This window comes from Bombina bombina, chromosome 8 (genome assembly GCF_027579735.1).
Source record: "Bombina bombina isolate aBomBom1 chromosome 8, aBomBom1.pri, whole genome shotgun sequence".
Lineage (NCBI taxonomy): Eukaryota > Metazoa > Chordata > Amphibia > Anura > Bombinatoridae > Bombina > Bombina bombina.
Genome location: NC_069506.1, coordinates 314,492,956 through 314,507,876, shown reverse-complemented (window position 1 = coordinate 314,507,876; position 14,921 = coordinate 314,492,956).

Genomic DNA, 14,921 nt, shown 5'->3' with positions numbered 1-14,921 from the left:
CTGTTACAAAAAATAAAAAACACTAAATTACGGAAAAAAACAAACCACATTATCAAAAATAAAAAAGAATTACTCCTAACCTAATAGCCCTAGCAAAATAAAAAGCCCCCCCCAAAAAAAAACCCTAGGCTACAATAAACTACCAATGGCCCTTAAAAGGGCCTTTTGTGAGGCATTGCCCCAAAGAAATCAGTTCTTTTACCTGTAAAAAAAATGCAAACACCCCCCAACAGTAAAACCAACCACCCACCCAACCAACCCCCCAAATAAAAACCCTATCTAAAATAACCTAAGCTGCCCTTTGCCCTCAAAAGGGCATTTGTATGGGCATTGCCCTTAAAAGGGCATTTAGCTCTTTTACTGCCCAGATCCTACTCTAAAAATAAAACCCACCCCAAAAAGACTTAAATAAACATTACACTAACCTCCGACGATCCACTTACAGTTTTTGAAGTTCCACTTGAAGGATCCATCCAATCAGCAAGAAGTCTTCATCCGAGCGGCCTCTTCCATCTTCATCATTCCGTCGCGGTGCTGGTCCATCCTTAAGACATCCGGCGCAAGCTCCTCTTCAATATGGTCGCCGCCGTAAACTGGAACTTGAATGCAATTGACATCATCCAAGATGGCGTCCCTTGCATTCCTATTGGCTGAAAGGTTCTAATCAGCCAATAGGATGAGTGCGCAATCCTATTGGCTGTTCCAATCAGCCAATAGGATGAGAGTTCAATCCTATTGGCTGTTCTAATCAGTCAATAGGATTGAGCTCTCATCCTATTGGCTGATTGGAACCTTTCAGCCAAAAGGAATGCAAGGGACACCGTCTTGGATGAGGTCACTTGCATTCAAGTTCCAGTTTACCGCGTCGACCGTATTAAAGAGGAGCTCCACACCGGATGTCTTCAGGATGGACCCACTCCGCGCCAGATGGATGAAGATGGAAAAGGCCACATGGATGAAGACTTCGCCGGATTGATGAAGATGGAAGAGGCCGTCCGTATGAAGACTTCTTGCCAGCTAGATGGATCCTTCAAGTGGAACTTCAAAAACTGTAAGTGGATTGTCGGGGGTTAGTGTTAGGTTTATTTAAGGATTTTTTTGGTCGGTTTAGTTTTTAGAGTAGGGTCAGGGCAATGGGGAGCTTAGGTTTTTTAGATACGCTTTTTATTTGGTGGAGGTTGGTTGGTTGGGTGGTGGGTTTTACTGTTGGGGGTGTTTGTATTTTTTTTTATAGGTGAAAGAGCTAATTTCTTTGTTTATGGTAGTTTATTGTAGGCTAGGTTTTTTTTATTTTGGTGTGGCTTTTTTTATTTTGATAGGGCTATTAGATAAGGTGCAATTCGTTTTTATTTTTGATACTGTGTTTTTTTTCCCATAATTTAGTATTTTTTATTTTTTTTAACTTAGCGTTTATTTTTTTTTGTAATTTAGTAATGGTTAGGGTTTTTTAATATGTAATATAGTTAATTTAATTGGTAGTTTAATGTAATTTTAGTATAATAGTTAGGGTAGGTTAATTAATAGTTTAGAATTAGTTTCTTTTAATTCTACAGGTAAGTTTAAATTTATTTTAAGATAGGGATGTTGCAATTTTAATGTAAAGTTAGCGGGTTGTTAGGTTTAGTTGTTAATAGCTTAATTTATTTTATGGCGATGTGGGGGGCTGGTAGTTTAGGGGTTAATAGGTTTAGTTAATGGTAGTGATGTGGGAGGCCAGAGTTTTAGGGGTTAGTACGTTTATTTAGTGGCAGCAGGGTTAATAACTTTATTTAGGTTGCAGCGGGGTCCGGGAGCGGCGGGATAGGGGTTAATAAATTTTATTTAGGTTGTGGCGGTGTCGGAGAGCGGCAGGATAGGGGTTAATAACTTTATTAAAGTTGCGGCGGGGAACGGGAGCGGCGGAATAGGGGTTAGGATCATATCCTATGACTAAGCGCCTGTAACGGCGCGAAACGCGTCAGGATCACACCCTTTCTGGATCCTTGTCCACATGATGCATCTACCGTTTGTATTTTAATAATAAAGCTACTTCGAGCTCATTTTTCTTACCCCTGAGTGCACCGGATCTCCTTTGTTTTTTAAACACTTTAGTATAGTGGCGGCGTTTAGTGACAGAGTATAACTAAAGTTGGTAAAAAGATGAATAGAAGTGAGATCGATGACTGTTAGTTAACAACAGTCCGATGCTTATCACCCCGTACTTGGTACACAGCTTTTTTCCGGCTTTTTTTTATAAATATGGAGATTGTATTCAGGTCTGCGGCCGCGATGTTAGGCAATGTTAGGCGAGTGTATTGGTGCCAGCGAATGCAGCATAGTTGAGGCTTTGATAAATATCCCCCTAAGTCCTACTGCATTGTCTTTCTATCATGTATTTGTTGATTATGCAAATTGACTGTATTTACTTCTTTAACATATGTAAGGAGGAACATATTGTTTGGCTTCCTTTCTGAAATATGAAGACATTGAAATGCACTCAATTAATAATCAAATAATCAAAAGATGTGAATATATTTTATACATAGTAAACCATTTCTTACACTATGTCCCTACTCTCTGTAATTCTATACCACACCCCATCAGACTCTCTCCAACCTGGTAACATTTCAAGCATTCTTTAAAACCCAACCTGTTTGGAGGTGTTCACCACTTCTCCTCTGAAAATGTATTTTCATCCTCACCAACAAAATAAATCTGAAACTGCATTATCTCACTTCTGCACCTATAATCCATGTGACAATCTACCCCCTACTTTATGTCTTACCCACCCTTTAAACTGAGAGTTTATGTCATCTTGTATTAAGATGTTTTTTGGAACCAAATCATTATACAAAATAAAGCAATATGGGCATGGACATACATAGAGTAAACTTCGGTTCTTAAGGGACTTAAAGGGACAGTATACACTCATTTTCATTTAACTGCATGTAATAGACACTACTATAAAGAATAAGATGCACAGATACTGATATAAAAATCCAGTATAAAATGGTTTAAAAACGTACTTAGAAGCTGTCAGTTTGGCTCTGTTGAAAAGGTAGTTGGAAAGCCCACTGCAAGTGGGAAATAAGACACTCCCCCTCCCCCTTCTTTTGCATATGAAAAGACCCTTTACACAAACAGGAGCAAGCTGGAGAAGGTAGCTGACGGTATTCAAATAAAACTTTGGGGCTTGGTTAGGAGTCTGAAAATCAGAGCAATGTTATGTTATGTATGTTAAAAATAAGCAAAATCCTACATTTTTTAAAAAAAACAAACTTTATGGGCTTTATAAATAGATCATCTACAAAACATTTATGCAAAGAAAAAAATGAGTGTATAATGGCCCTTTAAAGGGATAGTGTACAGGGATTTTTTTATCCCCATTAATTTGTTTCAATGATCCATTTTACTTGCTGGAGTCTATTAAATTGTTTACAAACAGCTCCTTTACCTTTTTTATCATTAGAAATAGCTGTTTTTTCTTTTTTTATTATTATTAATTATTAGTTACAGAAAGGGGGGGGGGGATAGAGGGGTACTACAATTTTATATTTCTATTGTGATGATATTGGTGGGTCAGATGTGAAAAAAACATGCTGAAACTCACAGAACAGCACTCTAAAACAGGAGCTTTCCTATAGCGAGATGTCGTCCATAGACAGTGATGGAGGTCGCTGGAAAGGAAAATGTCAAGGGAGAGAGGTAGCAGGGACAGACTAAAAATGTAATCCTGCAGCCAACACAAATCACATAACTCGGCTTTCAGCGTTTCTACAATAACCTCTATTTTTATACACTGGTGTTTTTCTATCGGGGTAATAAGAGTTTTTGCACATTTAACAATCTTTTTATTTTGCAAAAAAAAAACAACGGAGAAAAATCTGTAGGAGAAATTTCAGCTATGCTCATAGAACTCCCCTGTAAGCCCTGTAGCAGAGATGGGGAGTTTCATGTTACAATAATAACAATCATGTGATTTAACTTTTGTATTGTAAATATGAATTTCACAGTGTTTTGTTGCATGTGCAGTGCAGCTGTATTACATTTTGTTCTGTGCATCTTAAATTGTTTTTTTTCCTCTTAAATTTCAATATAAATTTAAATTTTTCCATAAAATACAATTATATGTAGAACAATTTTGCTGCTATTTGTAATGCAATTAAAAAATGCAGTTTATTTACTGCATATTTTTTATTTCAATATTTCTTGATGATTTTTTGGGGAAGCTTCCAAGAGAACTAGTGAGTAGATTCAATAATGTATGGATTGTACCATTATTAAAGGGACATCTTAGTCAATAAAGGGCAGTCTGCAGAGGCTTAGATACAAGGTTATCACAGAGATAAAAATCATATTAATATAACAGTGTTGCTTATGCAAAACTGGGGAATTGGTAATAATGTAATTATCTATCTTTTTGAACAATACAAATACAAAGTAGTTTTATTTTTTTTACCATTGATTTTTATTGTAAAAATTAGTGTGTGTAGTGTTTTTGTGTAGGTGTGACACACATACATATAGGGCTAAATTACAAGTGGAGCACTATTTTAACATGTGCATGTAAAGGGGCAAATTTGCATGTTAAATAACCAGCCATTACAACTGGCTGATTAATGATCCCGCAAGGTTGCAGGAGCACTTTGTGCTTAGTGTACAAATGTGCCCATCCCCCCAAATAAAGTGTACAGTTCCTTTTTTAATAGAAAATATTAGTATCTTTATTTATTTTTTTAAACTGCAGAAAGCAGTTATAAGGGGCTAAACTAAGGGGGTGTGGGATGTTAGAAAAAAAAGGCACTTTACATTGCAGTCTATGGGGTCTGTGTTTTTACTTTACATATATATGTATTTATTTCCCCCTGCGCTGCACTAGGCACTTTGCCATGACTCACGGCATCAGAACGAGACTCCTATTGAAACAATGGAAGTGCTCTCTAGTGATCTCAAGGCATCCAAATAATGTTAATGCAAGGTTGCGTTCAGGTCGGACTGGCCATAGGGCACACCGGGCAAATGCCCGGTAGGCCGACCAGGTATCAAGCCCCGCCCACAAGCACAAAGTTGTGCAGCAAAGTTCCTTGCACTTCTTACAAGGGAGAGATTCGGCTGACAATCATCATGGTGGACAAATTGGGTTAGTAAGGACAGTTACTGCACCAGTGTTTGGGTTTTTTAACATAATTACGTAGAAATGCAGTGCACAGCCGCAGCCTTACAGATCCTGGGCTGGGAGTGGCAGCACAGTGCTTCTTACACAAGTGACATGCTGGCCGGGGTTGGACTATACAGACTGAGATCTCCTCTGTGGCGGCAAATATCATGTGGAACATGCAGGTCCATGCCATGGGTGAGTGACTGCAGTGCAGCAGGAGCAGAATGGTACAGCTCGAGCCTCGTATTTATCCCACTTAATACATAACTGCAGGTTTTTGTTTTTCCATCTATCTGCAACTTATTTAAGTTCTCTGAACTGCAGGGCCACAGCTGACGCTTCCCCTGCAACAGACTTTAAAAACCCCCACATTGTAACAGGCAGATCCCAGTTTACCTAATTAGCTACCAGAAAGGGCTGTAGTTTATTCCCAAGAAGTGCATTGAAGCCCTTTATGGTAGCCATGGGGTTAAATTGTGAAAGCTATCCTGTTGTTTTATGTACAGGGCAGGAGGTTATTTTAGAGGACAACAATAAATATTATAAATGAACAGTGCGCCAACAGATACAGTGATACAGTGGTACTATACCTCAACAAATGTATATATAAATATAACACAAATGAATTCAAAATAAATTAACGCAGTGAATGTCAATTTGTATTTGTTGGTGATAAACCAAAAAGTGAATGTTCAATGACTTAGCAGATATTGCTACGTCGATATTGCTTGGTGAAACCTAAGGGGGTTCACATATGTGAGAGTGCTCTCGCAGGCTCGGTCTAATGATGGCTCGCAGCTTCTTCAATACTTTTGCTGGTGTCCCAAAAGAACAGAATCTGTAGAAATGTAGTTTAAAAAAGAAGGAGCCACCATAGTGTACGATCAATGGATATAGACAAGCTTCAGATGCGCATGAAAATTTGAATATCTAATGTGCATAACTTACCCAGAATTCTCTTGTGCATTGGTAACATTGTATTTGAGGTATTTCTGGGGAAAAGCAAGCAGGGATTCTTGCCTAGATGTGCTAATTTCCTATGCAAACATTTACATTGATTTAATTTTGAGACATGGAGGATTTTAATTTCAGTTTTTTATTTCCCCCCATAATTTTAATGAATGTATATATATAATTTATTTATTTTTTACAACAGAGAAGATAGAGAGAAAAGACTGCAAAAAAAGTGTGCCACTTTATTTTAGAAAAAAAAAAAAAAAAAAAAAAAATATATATATATATATATATATATATATATATATATAACAACAGACACACACTACACATTACATGTTTTATTTAGTATTTTATAGAGAATTTTAGTGACATATACTCAAAGATTAACTTATAAGATTGTTGAAGTGCCCTGCTGAGAGTTGTAAATCTTAATTGGCAGCTTCTCACAGACAAAACTAAACACTGATCAGCCCCTCTAAAATAACCTGTAGAAATGTAGAATAAAAAAGAAGGCGCCACCATAGTGTACGATCAATGGATATAGACAAGCTTCAGATGCGCATGAAAAACTGATACTTACAAGCTCCCTGACACTTGAGAAGTGTCACAAATGCCTTCTGGAACTTTATGAGTCGTCCAGCTAACTCCCACTCTCGTCCGTATTGACCCGTTCTATGGGGTATTCAGATGAATGCCGGATAACTTGCTCTCCCGGTCTGGTCTCTGCTATTTAGCAGGCTTGAATCTTGTTCTGGAGGTGGCCTAACCCAGTAGGCTCCTATGCACAGTGATAACCGTAAAACACCGTGGACAGCACACTCCAAGATATATAAAAACCAACTGCTAAAATTTGGTAAAATAAAATAAAGTTCGTGGATCCAACGTCTTATAAAACGTAACTTTATTTTAGAACACAACGTTTCTCGGTCTTAAGTGACCGTTTCATCAGGTGTATATTGACATTAGTAAAACCACAAACTTTTATTGTCGGTTTTTCGGCGTCTACTATTGCCCAATGCGCATGTGTGGAGGTGTGTCCGGACCTTGCTTATCCCATTGGATGATCCAATATGGGTGTGTGAATATTGTTGGCGTGTCACTGTTGTCAGTAGTTATATGTCACGCCTTTAGTAAAACGAGACTTTTGTGTCACACTTGCACTATAGCAAAGAATCGTTATTAATCTTTTTGGGCAATTTTGCAGTGGGTCTATGTCCAGACAGACTTTCACGCATGGAACGTATTTTATACATTGCCTATGTAACCTCCGCATATGGGCTCAATATTGATTTGCATTTAAAAATACATAAAATACATGCTCAAATACTTATTACCAGCATGCTGCCTAAAACAATATAAATAATGTTAGCTCCAGTTAGCTCTCCTTTTAACAGGATTATTGCAGCAAATCAGAAATCATTCACTAACATATATATATAATGTATATGTATATATAATGTGTGTGTATATAGAGATACAAAATTATATAATGGTGAAATTGTATTAGTGGTATATGTGTTAATGCTCTTGCTGGGGACATGTACATTGCTGCTTTGCTAAGTATTTTCTGGGACCCGTAGCGGTACTGTGCCAGATCACTTGCTAGTGTGCTACGTTGCTTGCCATTTTCCACAGCTGACCAGTGAAACATTTCTGTTTACCACCCTATAATATGAGTCTGTATAGCTAACCTCTTGATTGCTATTAATAAGCACATTATAGATTTATGTAGATGAGATAGACAGATAATGTGTGAGTGTGTATATATATATAATCAAATGAGAAAAAAGGAGGTCGATCCCAATATCCTTATAATAAAAATTAGCCTTTATTATCCAAATTAAAATACAAACATGATACACACACAGAGAGTATCAGGTTTTACGCGTTTCGGCTGGTGCCGTACTCATAAACCTGATTAGGCACAGGTGAGTGCCCGCTTAAAAAGGTTACAAAAAAATGGTTATTGGTTGGTGTTCAACACACCCCTATTAACCATTGAAGTACTGAAAGCACACAATGAATTAGTCGCCTTAGATAAAAGTAAGGAGATGGAGATATGCAAAAGAATATGTGACATTATAATATGCAATACTATACAATACGATACTGTTTGCAGGGGTCTGAGAATGACAGATAAGATAGACAGGTGATAGTTGACCAGTGCATTCAATATTAATACACATATATATAAGAACTGTGGAATGCACGTTGGTTGTGAGTAAAGACTAACTTATTTGTTGCTATGGTTACAAAACAAAGCAAAAAGATTGTTTAGATAATGAAATGGTAATACAAGTATAATACAGCATAATAAAGCAACCTTCTGGTGCATATATATATATATATCTGAGGCTAGAAACATTATTGGTTAAACATAATAAATGCTTTCTAATCTAACATTATTCTGAACATAGGCAACTGTGTAATAAGAACTTAAGAAAAAGTCAAGGTTTACTTATTAAACCTTTCATTTAAACTTATACTAATAATTAATAAATGAGCATGCCCAAACAATAGAAGGTAGTGCTTGACTCTTCTAATGTCCCTATAAAGTTATAAACCTATTGTTAAAATTACGGCATATTATTTAAAAGATATATATAAGTGTAATACTAGTGTTTTTATTCTAAGCTAGTCTTTTCGTGAAAATTTAGACTCACAACAGGTGCTTTCCATAGAAATAGACATGTAAGGGGAGCACTGGACCATGAAGCCAATTATTATTTCCAATGGTTGATGATGTCAAACTCAGAATTAAATCCACGTGGTATCTGAGTGTTCAACTTCATGATCCAGTACACCTCCTGCCTGGCCAAAATTTCATCCTTGTTCCCTCCTCTGGGGGGCAATTTGATAGTTTCAATTCCTCGCCATCTGAAATATCTAGTGTCCTTGTCGTGTACCTCGATAAAGTGTCGTGAGAGTGCCGAGCACGGTTTATCATTTTTGATGTAACCGAGATGCTCTCTAATCCTTGTCCGGACCTCCCTACTTGTCATTCCAACATACTGTTTCGAATGTTCCTCGCACTCTATGAGGTACACGACATAGGCACTGGAGCATTTAATGCATCCTTTTGAAAGATACTTTTCTCCTGTTGAGCATGAGAAAAAGTCTTTGCTCTCAACAACGGTGTCACAAGCCTTACACCTATGGTCACCACATTTGTATGTGCCATTGACTTGTAACCAGGAACTTCTGTTCCCTTTTTCCGATGGTAAAAGACTCGGGGACAGAAGGTTGCCCAAAGACAAATTCTTCGAGTAAACACATCTGAACCCCTTTTCTACTGTTGTTTTTAAATGTACATCACCCAATAGGATAGGAAAATATTTCCTAATGATGTTACATACAGCAGAATAGTCTGAGGAATATTGGGTGATAAAGGTAAGTGGTCTATCTTGCTCTTTCACTTGATACTGTTGGTTGTTGGGGTTTCTTTCTGCTGTGGCTACTTTTTTGGCTACACTGTCCAATAATTTTGAGGGATAACCCCTATTCTTTAGTCTCTGTTTTATGTCTTTGGTTTCTGCCTGAAAGTCTTTGTCATTGCTGCAAACTCTTCTAGCTCTCAGGAACTGACTTTTGGCAATGCCACTGAACACATGCGGTGGATGTCCACTTTTATGGTGGAGAATTGTGTTCCCTGATATGGGTTTCCTGTATAATTTGGACTCAATCTTGTGTGTCACAGAGTTTCCAATTAGTGTGACATCCAGGAAATTCACCATAGAGTGATGCCACTCATATGTAAACTTTAAGCCGTGACTGGCTTCATTTAGAAACCCAAAGAATGATTTAGCCTTTTCTTCACCCGACGACCAGATAAAGATCAGGTCATCTATGAAGCGACGATAAAAAACTACCTCAGCTCCGAGGGGGCTATCCCCTCCATAGATGAAAAAGCGTTCAAGCCAGCCCATATACAGGTTCGCATATGAGGGGGCAAACTTGGCCCCCATGGCTGTGCCTTGTTTTTGGAGATAAAAGACCCCCTCGAAGCAGAAGTAGTTGTGCTCTAGTAAGTACTGGGTAATTCGTAAGATGTATCTTATGTTTTCTGATGACATATCGGCACTAGAATGTAGAAAGAATTCAATGGCCCTCAGGCCCATGTCATGGGGTATGGTGGAATACAGAGAAACCACGTCAATGGTCAACCAGCTGTAGTGTGCATGCCACTCAATGCACTCCAGCATACCCAACACATGTGAGGTGTCACGAATGTAACTTGGCAAAGCCAAAACATATGGCTGCAATATCCCATCCAACCAGTCACACAAGGGTTCTAAAAGAGAACCAATTCCTGATATGATGGGGTGACCCTTTACATTAGACACACTCTTATGGACCTTGGGCAGGTGGTGGAAGATGGGGATGATCGGGTGCGTAACATATAAGGAATCCGCTGTATGTTGGTCAAAGATTCCTAGATCAACCCCATCATCCAACATCTGCCCAAGCTCATATTTGAAAAGTTTTGTTGGATTTTGATCCACAATAGAATATGTATTGTGGTCATTTAATTGGCGCAATGCCTCATTAACGTAATCCAGTCGGTTGAGTACCACCACACTGCCTCCTTTGTCTGATTGCCTAATCACAATGTTTGCATTATTTTGTATTGAGAGGATGGCTTCTTTCTCCATTTTGGAAAGATTGTGTGTAACAGGAGCAGTGGATGCACTGAGTTTCTTCAGGTCATCCACTACTCGTGTATGGAATACCTCAAGTGATTTTCCTCTATTATGTATTGGGTAAAAATTGGAAGCCACTTTCCTCTGTGGGAATTTTTTGTCAGTTATTGTGCTAGGTACTGCAGACTCCCTCTCTAAACTTTCCAATGATGTTAAACTAACCGCTTCTTGAAAAGTGAGAGATGGCAAATTTGTGGGATTAGTGCTATTGCATATACTAGGTCTGGTGTCATCAGTTTTGGCTGTCATCTCAAAATGTTTGTTTAAAGTGATTTTTCTTATAAATCGATTCAGATCGATTATGGTTTGGAAAAGATTAAATTTCCTGTTTGGGCAAAAACCCAAACCCAATTCTAGAATCTTAAATTCAGCTTTGGTAAGTGTATGTGAAGACAAGTTTATGACACTACTGGAGGTCGCTATTTTATTTGTTTGGGGTCCCTCAGAGTGTACCTGTGTTTGGGTGCATATGCCTGTTTCCCCCCCACCTCCCTTGTGTTTTTTGGCCACACAAAACCACCAGACCTAGTATATGCAATAGCACTAATCCCACAAATTTGCCATCTCTCACTTTTCAAGAAGCGGTTAGTTTAACATCATTGGAAAGTTTAGAGAGGGAGTCTGCAGTACCTAGCACAATCCATGTGATAAAGCTCCCTGGTGAGTGAAACGCGTCAATCTAAGTGACTGTGCCTACTACAGATAAGGACATCTGAATCTCAAATCAACTTTTAACGAACATTTGAGGTAACCCGGGTTATTCTATTACGTCCTGAATTATCAATACCGGAGTCTAAATATCCCTGCGTGCATTGGCACTAGGTGCAGGGTGTAATTTCATCTGACTCACAAAGAATTTATTTCCCAAATCCTATTTGGATAAAATATACACTTAAGCTGAGAGTTTCTTCTTCCTTTTTTGACAACCGGAAGATTTACCGGTGACGTCAGACGCCAAGATCCATGCGGCGCACTGACTCGGCTGAGAAATAGCCGGCGAACACAAGCTCCAGAAGCTCCTCCAGGACTTAAAGAAAGTAAGCTTTTAAATTTGTCTTAACCACATCTGAAGGGAGAGTACAATTACCCCTAGAAAATATAACTCTGTGTGATATTACAATCTATTACGGAACCTACATAGAGACTTTTGAGACTACCTCTGTGTGATATTACTATCTATTACGGAACTTACATAGAGACTTTGGTATGATCCACATATAAAATTTAAGGCGATACAAAAATAACTAAGTCTGGATAAAAGAATCTATCACACCAAAAGCTATTACGAGAGTTAACTACTGTGCCTATATGATATATAGTTTTTATTATTCGCTGTTCATCACATAGATTGTTTTATAGAAGTCTTTTAGATTTTTATGATTTTTATGACTCTAGAGAAATTTTAGGCTGTGCAATTGGGGAGACGTCCCCTATATAATTGTTATATGTAATATTTTTAATCAAAAATAAATTTGTAAGATTCTTAACATCTGTGTGCATTTACTATATAAGGGTTATCTGTTAGGTCCCTTGGATCCTGCTAATTTTTAGTCTGGACCAATAAATATATATTCTCAATATTGCTATTGGTACTACATTTTCTACCTAGTCTCCAAGTATTGTATTATCCTAAATATAGGATATTTCCAAACATAATAAATTCCAAACACTGTTTATAACACATTTTTTTCACATTATTTTATTAGCAACAATTTTAGTTACTTTTCACATCACCTCGTTAGCAACAATTTCAGTTACTTTTCTATATCACTTACACAAGGTTTAAATTCACTCTTAAAGAAACACCTTTATTAACAATTGGTTTATTTCATTAAAAAATGAAGTTTTATTAATTAATTTCCATTCACTATTATAATATATATATCGGAAATTAAGGTATAAATATATACTTTGTTCTGATACCTTTAGCTTTTTTAGCGCACTTACCCCACTCCCCCCTTTTTTCACTTAAATTTCTGAGGAGAACGAAGGATCTTCTCATTTGTAAGTGTGTGGTATCTCCTTTATACCAGCGCTCTACTGTCACCCCACAGATTACATTCGTGACACCTCACATGTGTTGGGTATGCTGGAGTGCATTGAGTGGCATGCACACTACAGCTGGTTGACCATTGACGTGGTTTCTCTGTATTCCACCATACCCCATGACATGGGCCTGAGGGCCATTGAATTCTTTCTACATTCTAGTGCCGATATGTCATCAGAAAACATAAGATACATCTTACGAATTACCCAGTACTTACTAGAGCACAACTACTTCTGCTTCGAGGGGGTCTTTTATCTCCAAAAACAAGGCACAGCCATGGGGGCCAAGTTTGCCCCCTCATATGCGAACCTGTATATGGGCTGGCTTGAACGCTTTTTCATCTATGGAGGGGATAGCCCCCTCAGAGCTGAGGTAGTTTTTTATCGTCGCTTCATAGACGACCTGATCTTTATCTGGTCGTCGGGTGAAGAAAAGGCTAAATCATTCTTTGGGTTTCTAAATGAAGCCAGTCACGGCTTAAAGTTTACATATGAGTGGCATCACTCTATGGTGAATTTCCTGGATGTCACACTAATTGGAAACTCTGTGACACACAAGATTGAGTCCAAATTATACAGGAAACCCATATCAGGGAACACAATTCTCCACCATAAAAGTGGACATCCACCGCATGTGTTCAGTGGCATTGCCAAAAGTCAGTTCCTGAGAGCTAGAAGAGTTTGCAGCAATGACAAAGACTTTCAGGCAGAAACCAAAGACATAAAACAGAGACTAAAGAATAGGGGTTATCCCTCAAAATTATTGAACAGTGTAGCCAAAAAAGTAGCCACAGCAGAAAGAAACCCCAACAACCAACAGTATCAAGTGAAAGAGCAAGATAGACCACTTACCTTTATCACCCAATATTCCTCAGACTATTCTGCTGTATGTAACATCATTAGGAAATATTTTCCTATCCTATTGGGTGATGTACATTTAAAAACAACAGTAGAAAAGGGGTTCAGATGTGTTTACTCGAAGAATTTGTCTTTGGGCAACCTTCTGTCCCCGAGTCTTTTACCATCGGAAAAAGGGAACAGAAGTTCCTGGTTACAAGTCAATGGCACATACAAATGTGGTGACCATAGGTGTAAGGCTTGTGACACCGTTGTTGAGAGCAAAGACTTTTTCTCATGCTCAACAGGAGAAAAGTATCTTTCAAAAGGATGCATTAAATGCTCCAGTGCCTATGTCGTGTACCTCATAGAGTGCGAGGAACATTCGAAACAGTATGTTGGAATGACAAGTAGGGAGGTCCGGACAAGGATTAGAGAGCATCTCGGTTACATCAAAAATGATAAACCGTGCTCGGCACTCTCACGACACTTTATCGAGGTACACGACAAGGACACTAGATATTTCAGATGGCGAGGAATTGAAACTATCAAATTGCCCCCCAGAGGAGGGAACAAGGATGAAATTTTGGCCAGGCAGGAGGTGTACTGGATCATGAAGTTGAACACTCAGATACCACGTGGATTTAATTCTGAGTTTGACATCATCAACCATTGGAAATAATAATTGGCTTCATGGTCCAGTGCTCCCCTTACATGTCTATTTCTATGGAAAGCACCTGTTGTGAGTCTAAATTTTCACGAAAAGACTAGCTTAGAATAAAAACACTAGTATTACACTTATATATATCTTTTAAATAATATGCCGTAATTTTAACAATAGGTTTATAACTTTATAGGGACATTAGAAGAGTCAAGCACTACCTTCTATTGTTTGGGCATGCTCATTTATTAATTATTAGTATAAGTTTAAATGAAAGGTTTAATAAGTAAACCTTGACTTTTTCTTAAGTTCTTATTACACAGTTGCCTATGTTCAGAATAATGTTAGATTAGAAAGCATTTATTATGTTTAACCAATAATGTGTCTAGCCTCAGATATATATATATATGCACCAGAAGGTTGCTTTATTATGCTGTATTATACTTGTATTACCATTTCATTATCTAAACAATCTTTTTGCTTTGTTTTGTAACCATAGCAACAAATAAGTTAGTCTTTACTCACAACCAACGTGCATTCCACAGTTCTTATATATATGTGTATTAATATTGAATGCACTGGT